This window comes from Lithobates pipiens, unplaced genomic scaffold (assembly GCF_037356315.1).
Source record: "Lithobates pipiens isolate NorthernLeopardFrog02 unplaced genomic scaffold, aLitPip1_a1.2 Scaffold_8, whole genome shotgun sequence".
NCBI lineage: Eukaryota > Metazoa > Chordata > Amphibia > Anura > Ranidae > Lithobates > Lithobates pipiens.
Genome location: NW_027507903.1, coordinates 122,563,983 through 122,584,433, shown reverse-complemented (window position 1 = coordinate 122,584,433; position 20,451 = coordinate 122,563,983). Strand labels below are relative to the sequence as shown.

Genomic DNA, 20,451 nt, shown 5'->3' with positions numbered 1-20,451 from the left:
CAGTATGCAGTGTGGGGTCCCTCTGACAGGTGATAGGTCAGTATGCAGCGTGGGAGGTAGGTCAGTATGCAGCGTGGGGTCCCTCTATGACAGGAGGTAGGTCAGTATGCAGTGTAGGGGTCAGTCTATGAAAGGGTACGTCAGTATGCAGTGTGGGGTCCCTCTGACAGGGGTTAAGTCATGTATGCAGTGTAGGGGGTCCCTCTGACAGGGGGTAGGTCAGTATGCAGTGTAGGGGGTCCTTCTGACAGGGGGTAGGTCAGTATGCAGTGTAGGGGGTCCCTCTGACAGGGGGTAGGTCAGTATGCAGTGTAGGGGGTCAGTCTATGAAAGGGGTAGGTCAGTATGCAGTGTGGGGTCCCTCTGACAGGAGGTAGGTCAGTATGCAGTGTGGGGTCCCTCTATGGAAGGGGTAGGTCAAGGGGTAAGTCGGTATGGAGTGTAGGGATCCATCTATCACAGGGGCTAGGTCGGTGTGGAGTGTAGGGGTCCCTCTATGACAGGAGGTGGGTCAGTCTATGAAAGGGGTAGGTCAGTATGCAGTGTAGGGGGTCCCTCTGACAGGAAGTAAGTCAGTATGCAGTGTAGGGGGTCCCTCTGACAGGAGGTAAGTCAGTATGCAGTGTAGGGGGTCCCTCTGACAGGAGGTAAGTCAGTATGCAGTGTAGGGGGTCCCTCTGACAGGAGGTAAGTCAGTATGCAGTGTAGGGGGTCCCTCTGACAGGAGGTAAGTCAGTATGCAGTGTAGGGGGTCCCTCTGACAGGAGGTAAGTCAGTATGCAGTGTAGGGGGTCCCTCTGACAGGAGGTAGGTCAGTATGCAGTGTAGGGGGTCCCTCTGACAGGAGGTAGGTCAGTATGCAGTGTAGGGGGTCCCTCTGACAGGAGGTAGGTCAGTATGCAGTGTAGGGGGTCCCTCTGACAGGAGGTAGGTCAGTATGCAGTGTAGGGGGTCCCTCTGACAGGAGGTAGGTCAGTATGCAGTGTAGGGGGTCCCTCTGACAGGAGGTAGGTCAGTATGCAGTGTAGGGGGTCCCTCTGACAGGAGGTAGGTCAGTATGCAGTGTAGGGGGTCCCTCTGACAGGAGGTAGGTCAGTATGCAGTGTAGGGGGTCCCTCTGACAGGAGGTAGGTCAGTATGCAGTGTAGGGGGGTCCCTCTGACAGGAGGTAGGTCAGTATGCAGTGTAGGGGTCCCTGGCGGTGGGGGTGTAGTACACACATGCAGCGTAGGGGTCCCTGGCGGTGGGGGTGTAGTACACACATGCAGCGTAGGGGTCCCTGGCGGTGGGGGTGTAGTACACACATGCAGTGTAGGGGTCCCTGGCGGTGGGGGTGTAGTACACACATGCAGTGTAGGGGAACCCTGGCAGTGGGGGTGTAGTACACACATGCAGTGTGGGGGAACCCTGGCAGTGGGGGTGTAGTACACACATGCAGTGTGGGGGAACCCTGGCAGTGGGGGTGTAGTACACACATGCAGTGTGGGGGAACCCTGGCAGTGGGGGTGTAGTACACACATGCAGTGTAGGGGAACCCTGGCAGTGGGGGTGTAGTACACACATGCAGTGTGGGGGAACCCTGGCAGTGGGGGTGTAGTACACACATGCAGTGTAGGGGAACCCTGGCAGTGGGGGTGTAGTACACACATGCAGTGTGGGGGAACCCTGGCAGTGGGGGTGTAGTACACACATGCAGTGTAGGGGAACCCTGGCAGTGGGGGCGTAGTGCACACATGCAGTGTGGTGAGGTGGAGGGTTCCCCATTCATTCTCCCGGGTCAGTGCCCCTCAGTCCGGGCACACATGCTCGGTACACGGTGTAGTGTACAATGCTGAGCCCGGGGAACATCCATCTCTATGCGGGGAGTCTGCACCGTGCTGCCCGTCTCCTCCCCATATACCGGCCCCAGGATGAGCGCGGCTTCTACTCACCCGTCCTGTCCGGACTGCACCGCTCACACGTCCGGGCACCGAGCCCACACACCGCACACGGCACCGGGAATCGGCCTGATTAGTAGGCCGGGACCGGGAGATACTAACATGGCGGACAGAGACTGGGCCTGGGGAAGAGGAGGGGTCTGATCACTGGAGGAGGGGGACGAGGCCTGACACAGGCTCCGCCTGGACCTGGCACGGCACTGCTCCGAGCACGGCGGGAAGCGGGAGGGACCGAGCCTGCGCTATGGAGGAGAACGGGGGAGCCGGCCAGGAGAGGCCACGGAGGGGACACACATCTCCGGGGTGGAGGAGGGAAGTCAACTGTGAGAGAGACTGAGGGGATATACAGAGCCAATACCACGGGGAGGGATTCATTATATCAATGTCCTTGTCATGGCAGGGGGAGGTTTATGTGACCACTGTCTCCTCAGTCCTCACCTTTACCAAACCAGCACCACCACCGCCTCACCTTTACCAAACCAGCACCACCACCATCGCCTCCCCTTTACCAAACCAGCACCACCACCATCGCCTCCCCTTTACCAAACCAGCACCACCACCATCGCCTCCCCTTTACCAAACCAGCACCACCACCATCGCCTCCCCTTTACCAAACCAGCACCACCACCATCGCCTCACCTTTACCAAACCAGCACCACCACCATCGCCTCCCCTTTACCAAACCAGCACCATCGCCTCACCTTTACCAAACCAGCACCACCACCATCGCCTCCCCTTTACCAAACCAGCACCATTGCCTCACCTTTACCAAACCAGCACCATCGCCTCCCCTTTACCAAACCAGCACCACCACCATCGCCTCACCTTTACCAAACCAGCACCACCACCACCATCGCCTCACCTTTACCAAACCAGCACCACCATCGCCTCACCTTTACCAAACCAGCACCACCATCGCCTCACCTTTACCAAACCAGCACCACCACCACCACCATCGCCTCACCTTTACCAAACCAGCACCACCACCACCATCGCCTCACCTTTACCAAACCAGCACCACCACCACCATCGCCTCACCTTTACCAAACCAGCACCACCATCGCCTCACCTTTACCAAACCAGCACCACCACCACTATCGCCTCACCTTTACCAAACCAGCACCACCACCATCGCCTCCCCTTTACCAAACCAGCACCATTGCCTCACCTTTACCAAACCAGCACCACCACCATCGCCTCCCCTTTACCAAACCAGCACCACCACCATCGCCTCACCTTTACCAAACCAGCACCACCACCACCATCGCCTCACCTTTACCAAACCAGCACCACCATCGCCTCACCTTTACCAAACCAGCACCACCATCGCCTCACCTTTACCAAACCAGCACCACCACCACCACCATCGCCTCACCTTTACCAAACCAGCACCACCACCACCATCGCCTCACCTTTACCAAACCAGCACCACCATCGCCTCACCTTTACCAAACCAGCACCACCACCACCATCGCCTCACCTTTACCAAACCAGCACCACCACCACCACCACCATCGCCTCACCTTTACCAAACCAGCACCACCACCACCACCACCATCGCCTCACCTTTACCAAACCAGCACCACCACCACTATCGCCTCACCTTTACCAAACCAGCACCACCACCACCATCGCCTCACCTTTACCAAACCAGCACCACCACCGCCTCACCTTTACCAAACCAGCACCACCACCATCGCCTCACCTTTACCAAACCAGCACCACCACCACCATCGCCTCACCTTTACCAAACCATCACCACCATCGCCTCACCTTTACCAAACCAGCACCACCATCGCCTCACCTTTACCAAACCAGCACCACCATCACCTCACCTTTACCAAACCAGCACCACCATCGCCTCACCTTTACCAAACCAGCACCACCATCGCCTCACCTTTACCAAACCAGCACCACCATCGCCTCACCTTTACCAAACCAGCACCACCATCGCCTCACCTTTACCAAACCAGCACCACCACCACCACCATCGCCTCACCTTTACCAAACTAGCACCACCACCACCATCGCCTCACCTTTACCAAACCAGCACCACCACCACCATCGCCTCACCTTTACCAAACCAGCACCACCATCGCCTCACCTTTACCAAACCAGCACCACCACCACCACCATCGCCTCACCTTTACCAAACCAGCACCACTACCACCATCGCCTCACCTTTACCAAACCAGCACCACCACCACCATCGCCTCACCTTTACCAAACCAGCACCACCACCACCACCATCGCCTCACCTTTACCAAACCAGCACCACCACCACCACCATCGCCTCACCTTTACCAAACCAGCACCACCACCACCACCATCGCCTCACCTTTACCAAACCAGCACCACCACCACCACCATCGCCTCACCTTTACCAAACCAGCACCACCACCACCACCATCGCCTCACCTTTACCAAACCAGCACCACCACCACCACCACCATCGCCTTACCTTTACCAAACCAGCACCACCACCACCACCATCGCCTCACCTTTACCAAACCAGCACCACCACCACCATCGCCTCACCTTTACCAAACCAGCACCACCACCACCATCGCCTCACCTTTACCAAACCAGCACCACCACCACCATCGCCTCACCTTTACCAAACCAGCACCCCCACCACCATCGCCTCACCTTTACCAAACCAGCACCACCACCACCATCGCCTCACCTTTGGTAAACCAGCACCACCATCACTCTACCCTTTAGTAAACCAGTACAACTATCACATCACCCTTTAGAAAACCAGGGCCACCATCACTTCACACATTAGAAAACCAGTACCACCATCACGTCACCCTTTACTAACCCAGGAGCACCATCACCCTTTAGTAAACCAGTACCACCATCATTTACACATTAGTAAATAGTGGCTAAGTGGTTAGCACTTCCACCCAGCAGCACTAGAGTCCCCAATTCGAATCCCAACCATGACGCTACCTGCCTGGAGTTTGCATACTCTCCCAGTGCCTGCGTGGGTTTCCTCCCACACTCCAAATACATGCTGGTAGGTTAACCTCCCTGGCGGTATGATTTAGGGATGCACCGAATATTTTTATACAGGAGGTGGTCAGAGACTGGGGACATGGTACAGGAGGTGGTCAGAGACTGGGGACATGGTACAGGAGGTGGTCAGAGACTGGGGACATGGTACAGGAGGTGGTCAGAGACTGGGGACATGGTACAGGAGATGGTCAGAGACTGGGGACATGGTACAGGAGGTGGTCAGAGACTGGGGACATGGTACAGGAGGTGGTCAGAGACTGGGGACATGGTACAGGAGGTGGTCAGAGACTGCATGCATGGTACAGGAGGTGGTCAGAGACTGGGGACACGGTTCAGGAGATGGTCAGAGACTGGGGACACGGTACAGGAGATGGTCAGACTGGGGACACGGTACAGGAGATGGTCAGAGACTGGGGACACGGTACAGGAGATGGTCAGAGACTGGGGACACGGTACAGGAGATGGTCAGAGACTGGGGACACGGTACAGGAGATGGTCAGAGACTGGGGACACGGTACAGGAGATGGTCAGAGACTGGGGACACGGTACAGGAGATGGTCAGAGACTGGGGACACGGTACAGGAGATGGTCAGAGACTGGGGACACGGTACAGGAGATGGTCAGAGACTGGGGACACGGTACAGGAGATGGTCAGAGACTGGGGACACGGTACAGGAGATGGTCAGAGACTGGGGACACGGTACAGGAGATGGTCAGAGACTGGGGACACGGTACAGGAGATGGTCAGAGACTGGGGACACGGTACAGGAGATGGTCAGAGACTGGGGACACGGTACAGGAGATGGTCAGAGACTGGGGACACGGTACAGGAGATGGTCAGAGACTGGGGACACGGTACAGGAGATGGTCAGAGACTGGGGACACGGTACAGGAGATGGTCAGACTGGGGACACGGTACAGGAGATGGTCAGACTGGGGACACGGTACAGGAGATGGTCAGACTGGGGACACGGTACAGGAGATGGTCAGAGACTGGGGACGGGGTACAGGAGATGGTCAGAGACTGGGGACGTGGTACAGGAGATGGTCAGAGACAGAGGCCCATCATAGCGCAGGAGAGCCACCTCCCCGCCTTTTTGATAACAGCGCCGGGAACATCACAGCTTTCATTTCAATTGCTGTGTGTTCCCGGCCGTGCGCCGTCACACGCAGCCCCTCCCCCTTGTCACTTTGATAGACAGATCATCCGTCCAATCCTGCGGATGATCTGTCTATCTAAGTGCCCGGACAAGGGGGAGGGGCTGCGTGTGACGGCGCACGGCCGGGAACACACAGCAATTGAAATGAAAGCTGTGATGTTCCCGGCGCTGTTATCAAAAAGGCGGCGGAGGTAGCGCAGGAGAGCCATGATGGGCGTCACCAGGGGAGGGGGGCGGAGCTGGGGACGGAGCCCCGCCCCCCCACCCAGGCCACGCCCCATTTTCGGCTCCATTATCGGCCGTTTTTCTCTTTCGGCAAATTGCCGAAAAGGGCATTTTCGGCCGATATGTTTCGGCGGCCGAAATTTCGGTGCATCACTAGTATGATTCAGTCTGGTTTTAGGTGCTGAAAGCGGTACAATTATTTTGCATGGAAATTTGGCGTCTTATATTGTAGTCCTGTAATTCTTAGGAAAAACTCTCTTGGGCTGCATTCACACCTGAGCGTAGCGCGTTTGAACGTTTTTACCGGCGTTTTGTCATGCGACAACGAGCGTTTTGTCACACTACAACGCGCGACAACGAGCGTTTTTTAACTTCGGCGTTTTTTTTTCAGCCAATAGGAAAAATATTTTTCATCTGCTTATTTTTTCTTGAGCAGATACAGCGTCAAAACGCCCGTAGAAACGCTCGTTGTCGCGCTGAAAACGCCCAAATCAGCCCAATTCGCGCGACAAAAAAGGGTCCGGAACTTGTTTGAGCTTCAGGCGATCGACCGCTCGGGCCTCGGCTGCTGCCGCCGCCATTCTAGGTGAGGGAATCAGGAAGTGAAGCGAATCGGCTTCACTTCCCGGTTCCCTACTGCGCATGCGCGAGCCGCGCTGCGCAATAGGAAATCTCCGCGCTGTCACTGGGACCCGTGTGTGTCCCAGCAGACAGCGCGGCAGGGCAGGAAATGGTGTAGACTCCCGTGGGAGTCTATGCCCGGAAGTGGATGAAAATACCTGTCTTTGACAGGTATCTCCACCCCCCTCCCCCCTGAAAGGTGTCAATTGTGACACCGGAGGGGGGGGGGGGGGGGGGGTTCCGATCAGCGGAGGTTCCACTTTAGGGTGGAATCCCGCTTTAAATATGTTCAAACCAGAGTCTAGCCGACATCCCGGGTATGATAAAGTTTATAATATAATAAAGAATAATAAAAAATATTCAATAATGTAATCAAATCCTAAAACACTGAAAAAGGGACAGTTTTTGGTTGCTATGGACAATCTCCAAATTCCAGGCAGAAAAAACAGTATTTATAATATAAAAGTGCATGCAGGGCACTGCACAGACCACTAGGGACAAAGGGGGTGTGTATTTTTGTAATACAGTACTGTAATCTGTAAGATTACAGTGCTGTGTGTGTTTTGTGTACTTTTACTTTTTTGAATTTGCCGCCGCTCTCCGCTCTCGTGCGCCGTAACGCCGCAGGGAACGGAGCTCGGCGGCATTCGGCACTGTGTGAATCGAGCGGAGGACAACTCGATCACACAGCGTGGAGGACATCGCTGGATCCAGGGGACAAGGTAAGTAACTCTCACTGTGTCCTCCCCTGCATCCAGCGATGTGATCCCGAGTCTGGCTCGGGGTTACCGCTACTATCAGTAAAGTCCTAACCCAAGCCAGACTCGGGATTACCGCTAGGGGGGTTAACTGTCGCCGCCGCCACCGCCTTCCGTTCTTCTTCTCCTGGAGATGTTGACTCGACGTTCTCTCCGGTCGCAATGTCAGGGACGCGCTGCGCGGCGACTTATATAGGGACAAGGGGCGGGGTCATCGGTTGATGTCACCATGTGACATCAACCCATGTGACCCCGCCCCCTTACAATGTCACAGTCCCGGAGGATGCTGGGACTGTCGCCATGTGACATCAATCCATGTGACATCAACCGATGATCCCGCTCCTTGTCCCTATATAAGTCGCCGCACAGCGCGTCCCTGGCATTGCGGCCAGAGAGAACGTCGAGTCAACATCTCCAGGAGAAGAAGAAGAACGGAAGGCGGCGGCGACAGAAGACCGGGCCACTGCCTGTAAAAGAGCTATAAGAAGGCGCGGTGGCCCGGCAGTAGAACCGAAGAGGGGGACAAGACCCCCGAAGTCGGAAGAAGAGGCCGCGGCGAGGAAGAAAGCCGGGCTCCTCCGCTAGCAAAAGAGCTAGAAGAAAATAGCGGAGGAGTCCGGCGAGAAGACCCCCGAAGACGGAACACCCCCGGAGCTGTGCAATAAACTATTTTATCTTGTGTGTTGTGTTTTTTTTGGTACTTTATTTTACAGGTGAATGGGTAGGGGTACGTTGTACCTCATACTCATTCACATAGGGTGGGGGGGCCGGTATCCGGGGGCCCCCTTATTAAAGGGGGCTCCCGGATTTCGATAAGCCCCCGCCTGCAGACCCCGACAACCAACGGCCAGGGTTGTCGGGAAGAGGCCCTTGTCCTCATCAACATGGGGACAAGGTGCTCTTTGGGTGGGGGGGCCGCGGCTCGGACAAGGGTCTGATGTGGACCTGGGGGGGACCCCACGCCGGTTTTTTTTTCCGGCGTTGGGGTTCCCCTTTAACTCCATAACAGGTGGCGGGGCCAGCGACGTCTCCTTCGCGGGCCCTGCCTACCTAGAGACGCGCTCGAAATGAGCGAACTTTCCTCCACGTGTGTGGGCGAGTCCGTTCATTTCAAAAGTAGGGTGGATAGTACGGCGGACTTAGTACGCCGTATTAGTCTGCTGAAAAAGTGCCGTGTGTGGGCAAGTAGCGCGTTCGGAAAGTCCGACGGACAGTCTGGCGGGAAGTCCGCCAGACTAAGTCCGTCGGATAGTCCGCTACGTGTGTACGCGGCATAAGAAACAGTGGACGGGGGGGAAAACAAAAAGGCAATCTGTTTTCCTCTTCTAAGAAAACCACTCAGTCCCAGTGACTTGGTTCCCGTGGGGGGAAGACTGGGGCAGTTCCTCCCACAATGGGAAAGGATTACCCCAAATGCTTTTATCCTGAGGATAATCAGGGAGGGATATCAAATACAATTCAAGCACACTCCGCCTACGAGGATGTGTGTGACCAGATCCTCAGAAGGCGAAGGCCTTGCTCTCGCAAATTGGCGACTTGGGAGACCAGAGGGTTCTAGTTCCAGTGCCAACACAGGAAGTAAACCACGGTTTCTACTCGCATGTGTTTGTTTTATGAAAACTGTCGGACAAATTCTGGTTGATTTTGAATTTAAGGTTACTATACGAATGGGTAACATATAAAAAATTCCAGATGGAAACAATTTTTACAGTAAGGTCAATCCTTCCACCAGGTTGTTTCATGGCCTCCCTTGATCTGAGGGATGCCTACCTGCATGTCCCCGTTCACTAGGTCTCTCAAAAATGTTTGAGAATAGCAATTCAGTGGGGAAGGCAGACCCGACACTTCCAGTTCAGGGCCCTGCTTTTCGGCCTATTATCCTCCCCCATGATATTTACAAAAGTCCTGGCGGAAGCGTTGGCTCCCCTGAGGCTGAAGGGAACTGAGCAGTGATCAGTGTTGTGTCACACATAGCCCCTCCCCCATAGTTAGTCACTCCTTAGGACTTAACGCCTACAAAACCACCTAGTGGTTAGCTCCTTCACTGCCAGTCACATGTACACAGTAATCAATGCATTATTAATTGCACTGACCGCTGTGAATGGTCCCAAAATCGCACCAAAAGTGTCTGATCTGTCCGCCATAATGTCGCAGTCACAATAAAAATTGCTGATCACCGCCATTACTAGTGGGAGTAGGCGTGGTTATCGCCTTTCCCCGACTCCGCAAAGTGCCCTGGGAGGTTTCTCACATTGTTCCCATGAATCAGTGGGGAACGCTGTCCTGCCGAAATCTCATGTGATTTTGGCGTCACATGACGCCGGTCATGTGATGAGGGCGTCTCAGAAGGCACCATTTTACGGCGCTGCTCGCTGCTATCAATGAACATGCGCGGGATTGAGAGGTGAATGCTGGGAGCACAGCATCACCGCATCCCGGAAGGATATCCCTTTGGGCTTCAAATGCCCACAAGCAATATGGAAACAGCCGGCATGAAGTTTTAAAACTGTTTCTTCCGCATGAAATCGGCAAGCCCGGGGAGTAAAAAGCCACAAGTAGTGAGTACAAAAACACATTAGTAAACGCATAACAAAGACACAGGAAAAAAAAAAGATTCAGCAGCGGAATCCCGCTTTAATAAAAATGCCATAAAACTATCTCCTATTTTGTAGGTGCTTTCATTTCTGCACAAACCGATCAATGAATGCATATTGCGATTTTTATATATATTTTTTTTTTTTTACCAAAAATGTAGAAGAATGCGTATAGGCCTAAACTGAGGGAAAAAAATGTTTTTTTTAAATATATTTTTTGAGGCTATTTATTATAGCAAAAAGTAAAAAATGTGTTTTTGTTTAGTTTTTTTGCAAAATTGTTGCTATATTTTTGTTTTTATAGTGCAAAAAATAAAAACTGCAATGGTTATCAAATACCACCAAAAGACAGCTCTATTTGTGGGGAAAAAAAGACGTCAATTTTGTTTGGGAGCCATGTCGCACGACCGCACAATGGTCAAAGTGACGCAGTGGCGAATCGCAAAAAACGCTCTGGTCCGGGGCTTAAGTGGTTAAAGTGACACTAAATAATATCCTTATCTGTATTGTACAAAATTAATTCATCCATACACCTCCACCGCTTAATGGCCGTGTAATCCATTTTTCATTAAACTGATTTTTACTGTGTTTTTCTTCCTCCTTCTAACCTTCATTGTGAGCTCCAGAATTCAGCATCTGGGTTTTGGCTGTTGCATTCTCCATGTTTGTGTCCACCTGCTGGGTGATTGATGTGGTCAGTCACCTGTTATAACCAAGTAAAACGCTCTGTCCTTTGCTTGTTATAGTGAATGATACTGTACCTATTGTTCCTGATTGAGCTCCCTGTCTGCCTGCCCTGCTTCACTAGTTTGGATCTCCCTGTGTATGACCTGGATCGGATTTTGGACTATTCCCTGAACTCAGCCTGTCTTTTACCTGGATTGTCATAGAACCACGCTATCTGTCTGCTAATTGCAAGTGGTCTGTTTGTTTGCTGTGTTTGTATCTGCCCTGGTGTTGTGGCCGGACACTATAGCATTGTGTATAAGTCCTGGGGGCAACCAAGTACCAGTAGGCCTGCTTACCTCAAGGGAAAGGGGGCTGTTATAGGTGAAGCACACAGTATTTAGCTATAGTGTCTGACCACCTGTGTTTGTGACGTGACATTATCACAAGCCTTTAACAAAAAAAATTTCTGTCAAGATGGACTCTACACAGGCTTGCTTATTTACAAGAAAAACAGAAATGGAAGGCGTGCACACCTAGTGCATTACCAGAGATACCGTATTTTTGGGACCATAAGACGCACCTTTTTCCCCCAGAAATATGGGGGAAAATGTTCCTGTGTCTTACGGTGCGAATATTAGACAGGCGCCGCTGGCGCTGGCACCGCCCTCTGCCACCGCTCGCATCGCCTCCTTCCTCCACCACCGAAAGAGAGGCAGGAGAGCGGGGACAGATTTCCAAACCGCCCAGTGGGCGCCGGGCGAAACAGAAAACAGGCCACTATGGGCATGATGGAGGAGGGAGAAGCTGTCCCTCGGAGAGCCCGGCACCATAGAGGCAGAGAGAATGCAGGGCCGGGGACACTGACGGGAGCGGCCAGAGGAAGAGGCGAAGGCATGAGTCGGCTCCCAGGAATGATGGCCAGGGAGGAGGAGGAGGGCGGACCAAGGACAGGAGGAATAGGCAGGCCACTGGGATAACATCAGGTAAGGCAATGGTCACTCTGCATTTTTCTATGGCATTGGTCGCTCTGCATTTTCCTATGGTAATGGTCACTCTACATTTCATGGGCACTGGAAAATATTTTAGTACACCATTTGGTTCAGATTATTTTTTTTTACTTGTCTTCAACCTCTAAAACCTAGATGCGTCTTATGGTCAGCACGTCTTATGGACGCACTGTCTTATGGAGGGAAAAATAAGGTAATTTAATAAGACATTTTTGTATAAAAGTGGGTACTTTACAAAATGCAACTGACAAAAGGCCATAAACACAGTGCATGGAAATGCACAGAACACAGGGTATAACTAGTGCATTTTGGGGGCGCACACACTCTTCCTCAGAGCTATGCTGGCAGCCTGTGCCCTCCAAGCAAAGAGCGTGATGGCGTCATTCTGATGTGTTTCACTTGTGACATGAGTTTCCTCAGAGATTGCTCTGAGGAAACTTGTGCCATGAGTGAAACGTGTCAGTGTGACACCATCACGCTCTTTGCTTGGAGGGCACAGACTGCCGGTAACAGACACCACTAAATTCCCCCGGAAGCACCTTTTGGAATGCGGAAGAGATCCCCGGGTGCTTGCATTTATGGTGCAGGATGCCAGCTACACACGTGGAACAACTCTCTCCCCTCTGTGGGAACTAATCCCCCTATACAGTAACTGAATGATCGGTCGACCGGATTGTGGGAAAACTCCTAACGAGTTACCAGAAGAGCAACCTGCTTCCCAACTACTGGGTAAATCCCTGTTCATATTCTGGAATCATCTGGGTTTCTCTTCCTTTCCCCCTCCATCTCAGGAATATTTTCCATACGGACTGTTATCTTGTTCCTCGTTGAAGCTATCTGTGAAGCCAATATTCTTGCGTGTGGAGCATTATAAAGAACTTTAGGTTCCATCTATCTTGGTTCATGATCTAATTTTTCACAGATGTAGCTCCTTAAAATGTGGAATTAGGGTTCCATTATAATAATATGTGTGGTATGTGGTGGCTACTGGTGTTCTCTGACAACGTTGTCAACTTTTTTAATTGAATGTGGTGGAGGTTATTAAGATATAACTTTTATTAATTCTAGTGTCTATGTGGCATTTTTGAATAAATTGTGACTAATGTTGGTTGTTTCTCGTTGAAGAATTTCTTGGAAATCCCTCTTTCTTTTTCTATATGCTGCCGTTTAATTCAGAGGAACACACCTCTAATTGAGGTGATGGCCATCATTTTTGAGCTGTTTATGGTTTAATCTTTTTTTGATTTCTACCTCAGCTACTACTCACAGCTGGAGCCTTAGTGACGATTTTATCAAGTTATTTATATACCCTGCATCAGCTATGCCAGTCCAGCCCATGCCCATTGAGCTTCCTGCTTTTTCTTATTCAGGTCTTTCTGTAACCTGGCCTCACCCTACATCTACTACACCCATTCTAACTGTTCTAAGCCCACGTACACACGGTCGGAGATTTTGCCAACCAAATCTGTCGGATTTTGCCTGTCGGATTGTGTCCGAAACTGTTGCATACACACGGTCGGGCCAAGTTGTCTGATTTCGCAGGTGGCCAAGAACACGGTGACATAAGCCGTGTACGGCGGGACTAGAAAAAGGAAGTTCAGCTCCACGTCCAGCACCCTTTGGGCTCCTTCTGCTGATCTCGTGTTTTAGTAGAAGTTTGGTGAAAGACGATTCGCGCTTTTCAGATTAGTGATTCAGATCGCTACTGCTCTTCAGTTTCTGCTTGTCTTTGCGTATCTGATAATCAGTGCATGCAGTCATTAAGTATTTGCTTCTCATTGTGGACTCTATCTTGGTATAGTACACTTTGAAAGGCATTTTTTATTGTCTGCTTGCTTCTGCTATTCAGGTCGTCCTTTCAGGCCTTGCTGTTTAGCGTTGCTTTCTGGTGTCCATTCTGACCAGCCGACCGTTTTCATAACATGTTTCGTCTACGTACTCATCGTACAGTTTGTGCTGTGCAGGGGTTCTTACTTTTACTTTGACATAAGCCAAAGGGCTTGTGTCAAAGTCAAAGTAAGAACCCCTGCACAGCACAAACTGTACGATGAGTACGTAGATGAAACATGTTTGGACGACCAAGAATTGGTTGCGCCAGCGTCACCAGTTCTCCCACATGCCTTTGCTCCGTGAGATCCGCGAGAATAATCCTGATCATTTCTGGATTATTCTCAGGATGACGGACCCCGTTTTTCACTGTCTGCTGGCTTTGCTGTCACCTTATATCACCAGGCAGGATACCTGCATTCAGCAAGCCATCACTCCGGAGCAGAGGCTCATCGCCACGTTGCGCTACTTGGCGACAGGGAGAAGCCTTCAGGACCTCAAGTTCTCTACAGGCATCTCCCCCCAGGCTCTGGGGATCATTATTCCAGAGACCTGTTCTGCCATCATTCAGCTCCTGCTGAAGGACTATATTATGCTAAGTTTTAACCTTAAACATCACATTCTATGTATTTCATGATTGCTAATGTCTTGCATTTCTTTCCTCATTCCCTAATTACCATCATTGCAATATGCTTTAATTCAGGGCTCGACAAACCCCGGTCGCCAGGTCGCATTTGCGCCTAGATTTCGTGTCCTGGCGACTGGGGCAACGCTGCTGGGGTATCCTGTCTCCATTTGGACCCCGAACTCCGCCGCGCAATTCCATCGGGCCGCGCCGGCCAGTAATTGAGGCCGCGGCTTTGCGGCCTTCTAAAATCTTTCGGTAGTCTGGCGCCATCTTGTGGTGGATGTAGAAATTACACCCTATTCCAATAATGCTAATTCCTAATGGAGTGAAGCTCCCCTGCCTGTTTTTTGCCCAACGGTGAGTGTGGTGGCTGGTAAATGGCTTCTCATTATATTATATATATATTATTAAATTAATTTATTTATTAATTTAATTATATATATATATATATATATATATATATATATATATATATATAATTTTTTTTAATTTTTTTTTGTATTTTTCTTTTTTTTTTTTTTTTTGTAAAAAGTAAAAAAAAAATTTATTTTAATTAAGGAAAAAAAAAATATTATTTGTAATCCTCCCTGCTTGACCCCTTTCACAAGGGCTGTCTGATCAGGTTCACCTGTCAGTTTTTCAGGCGGACCTGATCGAACCCTTAGCAGGGAAATGGCAGTAAATGAGCGGGAATATGTCGGAAATAATAGTCACATTCTTTTGTTAACCACTTCGTGCCCGCGCTATAGACGAAAGATGTCTACAGCGCGGACACCAATTGCCGGGAGGGCGTCCCTAGACATCCTCCTGTTTACTTCCCCTCTGCACGCCGCCATGGGCGAGCTTCGGGGAAGTTCTGTGTTGGCCGTGTCCCTTGGATACAGCCAATCACAGATCATGCTAAATGACCAATCACAGCGGCCATTTAGCACTCGAGCGGTGTGTCCAATGAGAGGTGATCTCATATGTGGGGGGCTGGGGGCTATCTTCCCCTCACTCGTCTCCATGTCAGGCCAGGGACAGGTCCAGATCACCGTCACGGACCTGGCTCCTAACTTTTTTAGCTGATTCCAAGCAAATTTGTCAACCCCTGCTTTAATTCATATGCTCTGCCCCTTTGTCCTCATGCAGATTTGCCTCACTAACTTCCCCACCATGCTCTTCTTGGCCCCTAAAACTATAGTCTAGTCACTTGACAATGTCTTTTATCAGCTCCATAGTATTGCTTTCCCCTAAACACCCCCTAAAATCTCTACGAATGTGATGTGTGTGCTTCAATTCATGCAAAGTGACCTTTTTAGTGTTTTTTGGAGTTGTGCCAAACTCATTAGTAACCCCCCTCTCCCCAACTGTTACCTCAGCTGATAGCAATCTTCTATCTCATGACTTTACCCAACCCAATACACACTCTAAATACCTTTTTCATGATAACATTTATGGAACAATTCACCAAAGCATGTAGTGTAAGGGCCTCAATACTTTCAAATGCTATTTTGATTTTTTTTACCACATTCATTTTCTTGCTATGTAATAGCAGAATGTCAACATGTGCTTCCATTTTGTTATTATGACACTTCTTACCTGTCCGGTGGGCTGCCAATAGTGTAACTAAGGAGGGGCTTCACAAAGTATCACACATTATTTAGGCATTCAGCTCTCAATCAAGTGGAGAGGGTTACCTGTCCTAAACATCCCCCCTCATTTTTTTAGCAAGGGCCCATCAGATGGGGGGGATGGGGGGGTTAGGACTCTCATAAGGGGACCTTATACTTTAGGCTTTAAATACTCATTTAAAAAAATGTTATACTAATTTTGTCCAAAAATGTGGGTGTCTAATCTGCATGCAATGTTGATTTGTAAAATTACTCGTTTTTTTTCTTGTGTCACTACACAGTGTCCTTCAACGCCACAGGAATGGCAGACTGTGGCCTCCCACTTTGCCATTTTTCGTCAAGTTGTGCCTTTTTCACCAACAGTGCAAACCCAAGTTCAGAGTGAGATGAGGGGACAGTCTCTTCTTCAGATAATCTTATTATATTGTGGGTCTGCTACACACACACACACCTTCTTTTTGTTAACTAATGTGTAGTGCATTACTGATCTAAATCATGCTCATTTTCAGCACCCTGGCAGGAAAATGGCATGATTGTCCAAATTTACACATCACTGTGGGTGCTTTTTACTAAAGGCACATCCACTATGCACTACAAGTGCACTGCAAAAGTACACCTGAAACTGCACTTGGAGTGCAAAGTGGAGTTGCCTTTATTAAATCGCACTCCTTCTCAGCACAAACTCAAATTTCACTACAAATACATTTTAAGCCCAATGAAAAAGGAAGCCACACATTGTTGAGAATTCAACTTTTTAATACAAGCACATTCATATGTGTGTTTAGTAAAGGTTTTTACAACAAACCAAGATATTTTGGGGATCCAAAACAGAGTTTAATCTTTTTTATTTTTTTGTTGTTTTTTTGTGTAAACAGGCATGTATCAAAGCGTAAAATACAGAACACAGGAACTTACAAAGTTCAACTTGGAAAAGTGAAGACAATATCAGACATGAGTATGTACAAACTGGGCTGATATTGCCTTCATCACATGGGGTGTGACCCCTGAAAAATACAAATTTGGAAGATGCACACAGTGTGTCAACATGTGCTAACTCCCATCATGGGGGATCAATGTACATGCTTTGGGGCTGCAACCCCTTCATCTCAGCCACTTTACACAAAACATGTACATTGATCCCCCATGATGGGAGATAGCACATGTTTACACACTCTGTGCATCTTCCAAATTTGGAATTATGCAAAATACAAATTTTTTTGGATAAAAAGCAAAAATAAAACCCTATCTAGTTTTTTCGTTTTCACGCTCTCCCCAAAACATCAATGATGATCTTCATTTTATTTTTAACATCATTGATGTTTTGTTGTACAATTTCCAAATCCCTATTGCACCCCATTATCTCCCAGATCAAGATCTGGGCACTTTCACTGGTAAAACAGGAATCTTCCTCCACATCACCTAGAAAAAAAACAAACAAACACACCATGTAATCCAAATATGGGGATATACATTGATGAGCTTACCGGAAGCTGTGTTCTCCGACACTCACCTGTTGTGGTGACAATTTGGCCAACCTCCACGATCTCTCCTTCTTCCTCCTCCTCCTGCTCCTGCTCCTCTGTTTCTTCTTTTGGAAGTTGCCCTTCTTTGGGAGGGGTGTGGTCCCTGGTGTCCTCATGGTCCCTGGTGTCCTCATACTTGCCGAGTCTTCTCTCCCCTATGAGAATGTAAACAAAGATTAATTAGCACACAGAGGGCAGAAATAGGAATATGAAACATTGCTTGGAAGTGTTGTACAATTGTGTTTTTGGGCCGAGTTACAAGGTGAGAACATTATTGGGGCCACTTTGTTAAGCTGGAATACTTCCCTGCAGAACGATGTTTCCTGTGAACAAACGAAACCATGACCTTGAAAGTGGCCATTTTAAAATGCACAACATGAAATCAAAGCACATGGAGCATGTATGCAAGCAAGAATAATCATATGAACACACAACAACTACTTACTTTTTTTAAGAACACGCTTGATCCTTAGGTACTGCTCGTGCTCCCTCAGTTTCAGGTCTGACCAGCGTTTTCTCAGTTGATCCTTGGATCGGTGTACCCCAAAATTCTTCAGAAGACTCTTCACAACTTTATTAATGATCTTGGCCTTTCTGATATTTGGGTTTGGGTAAGGTCCATACTTCCCATCATAGTCGGTCCTGTTCAATATGTCCACCATCTCCAACATCTCTCCAAAAGACATATTTGAGGCCTTAAATCTTGTCTTCCTGGATCGGGACGTTTCAGGCTCCGGGCTTTCCTCACCCTCCTCCTCGTTAGTGGAACTATTATTGCACACCTGCGTTCTCTCTGCCATGTGCTCTCCCCACTGCGCGTGAAGCGAAGGGGCGGGGAATAGTCTGGAAAGAACGTCAGGGGCGGGCGGAGTTTCACGCATGCGCACTGTATATAAAACGCCACACATGTGTATCGTCCGTACGATCTGGGAGGAGAGTGTGAGTCACGGACGCGGCGAACGTGGAAACGAAGGTAACATTTTTAACTTTGTGCTTCACTAGACTAGACTGCTTGTATCTAGGCCGCTGTTGGGACAAGATTAGGAGGGATTTTAATTGCATTATTAGTATTTGAGGGTTTGTCTTGTGTTGTGTCTTGCAGAAAAAATTGACCCATTCAACAATGCCAACTTTATGGGGCTATTCCTCGAGCTCTACATGGAGATGCCCTGCCTGTGGCAGTTCCACAACAAATTTTATGACAGATCAAAGAGGAACGCAGCACTGGAGAAACTGCTTGCTTTGGTGCAGATCAGGGTCCCCACGGCAGACATGACATATTTGAATCGCAAAAAAAATGAAGCTTACATATTTCAGGGAGAGAAAGAAGCACCCGGAGTCCTTAAGGAGCAGGAGATCCAGATGCTGTTTATTACCCCAGGATGGTGCACTTTGACAGGCTGCATTTTCTGGTAGACCAAGGGGTACCCAGGCCACCACTCTCCATGCTTCCTCCAAGGCATCCTTCACCCCCAGCTGAGGCTTCTGATGACCAACATGGGCCTTCCAGGCAGCACCATGTGGTGGGGCCAAGCTTGAGACAGGTATTGCATTGTTGAACATATTTCTTGTGTTACATTTAATGATGTTAACTAGATGTTCTTATTGATCAGTAAGTTGAGATTTTTCCAAGTGGTTTACATCTCAATAGACAGTAGTGACCAAAAATGATTGGGACGGGAAAGAAAAATGCTGATGTCAGAATGATAGTCTGTTCTATTTGGTAACAGTCAAATAGCAAAAGCCAGGAGCACAAAATGTTGTGATTGATGATCAAAAAACTAAAACTATGTCCCCTTTTCATACACAGGAAGACCTCAGTTGGGGGGAGGCTGTGGCAAGTGGCAGCCAGGAGGTCCACCAACGCCCTCCTTCTCCTCCTGCCCCAGCTACAGGAGCCCAGCCACAGCCTGGAAGGATGCCTGGTGGGAAGTCCCAAAGGAAGACCAGAGAGTGATGGCCTGGGATGAGTCTGGTGTGCCAGAAGATGCAGCCTCTTGAAGATCACCATCCTGGGGACAGAAATGGCATCTGAATTTCCTGCTCTCTAGGACTTCAGGAGCAGACTTCTCTCCCTGAGATATTTACTCCTCAGGCCACCAATTTTTTATATCTCATTTAGTCATGTCTGCCCTGGGGGCCAAAGGCTGCACCAAAGTTAAGAAGTTTCTCCAGTGCTGCGTTCCTAGTTTTATTTTGGAGCAAACAAAATAAATTTTATTTTTGTTTGATGAAATACTTGTGTAATGTGTTTTCCTTCAAAAAGTAGAGTTTATTTGTGAGCAGGCAGGTACATTTCCAAAATACAAAGTGAACTAAAGAACAAGGGGTACCAACACTAAACAACCTCCTGTAGATTAAAAAAGAAAATATAAAAAATAAAATAATGTTGTTGTAAGTTTACACCCAAAAAAAAAAAGTAAAAAAAAAAGGATAAATGACCAGTGTCATTAAAGGAGATTTTTAGGGAATCCCCCCCAAAAAAACATCCAAAAAAACAAACAAAAAAAAACATTGTGTAGATGTGACTTAAAATAAAATTGTATTGCTGAAATGGTTAAAAAAGAGTAATGAAATCCGTTCGAGAGAAGTGTGTGTGACTATGAGCATCAAAAGAAGTTGGTTCTTGCAGCATTGTAAAGAACAAGAGAATGCGCTTGATGACTGATTTTTTAACATTGCAGCGTGACGAATGTGCTATATCGCTTACGAGCAGTAGTTTTACCTGAACGAGCGCTTCCGTGTCGGAATTTGAATGTGAGCATGCATGGCACTTGGTCCGATGAAAATGCTCTACACATGATCGGATTAGGTCCGTCCGGTCCAGTTGGTCGGGAAATCTTTCCAACATGTTGGAAAATTGGGTCG

The 20,451-nt window shown here is 49.2% G+C and overlaps 1 protein-coding gene across 2 annotated transcripts in view; it reads right to left on the bottom strand.

The window, feature by feature from the left end:
• The window catches only part of ZNF592 (zinc finger protein 592), a 76,548-nt gene extending 74,346 nt beyond the window's left edge, over positions 1–2,202 (bottom strand). For both annotated transcript variants that reach the window (XM_077469765.1, XM_077469764.1), the window contains exon 1: positions 1,932–2,202. The gene's annotated coding sequence lies outside the window, so the exon portion shown is untranslated. The remainder of the gene's footprint in view (positions 1–1,931) is intronic.
• Between the last annotated feature and the right edge of the window lie 18,249 nt (positions 2,203–20,451).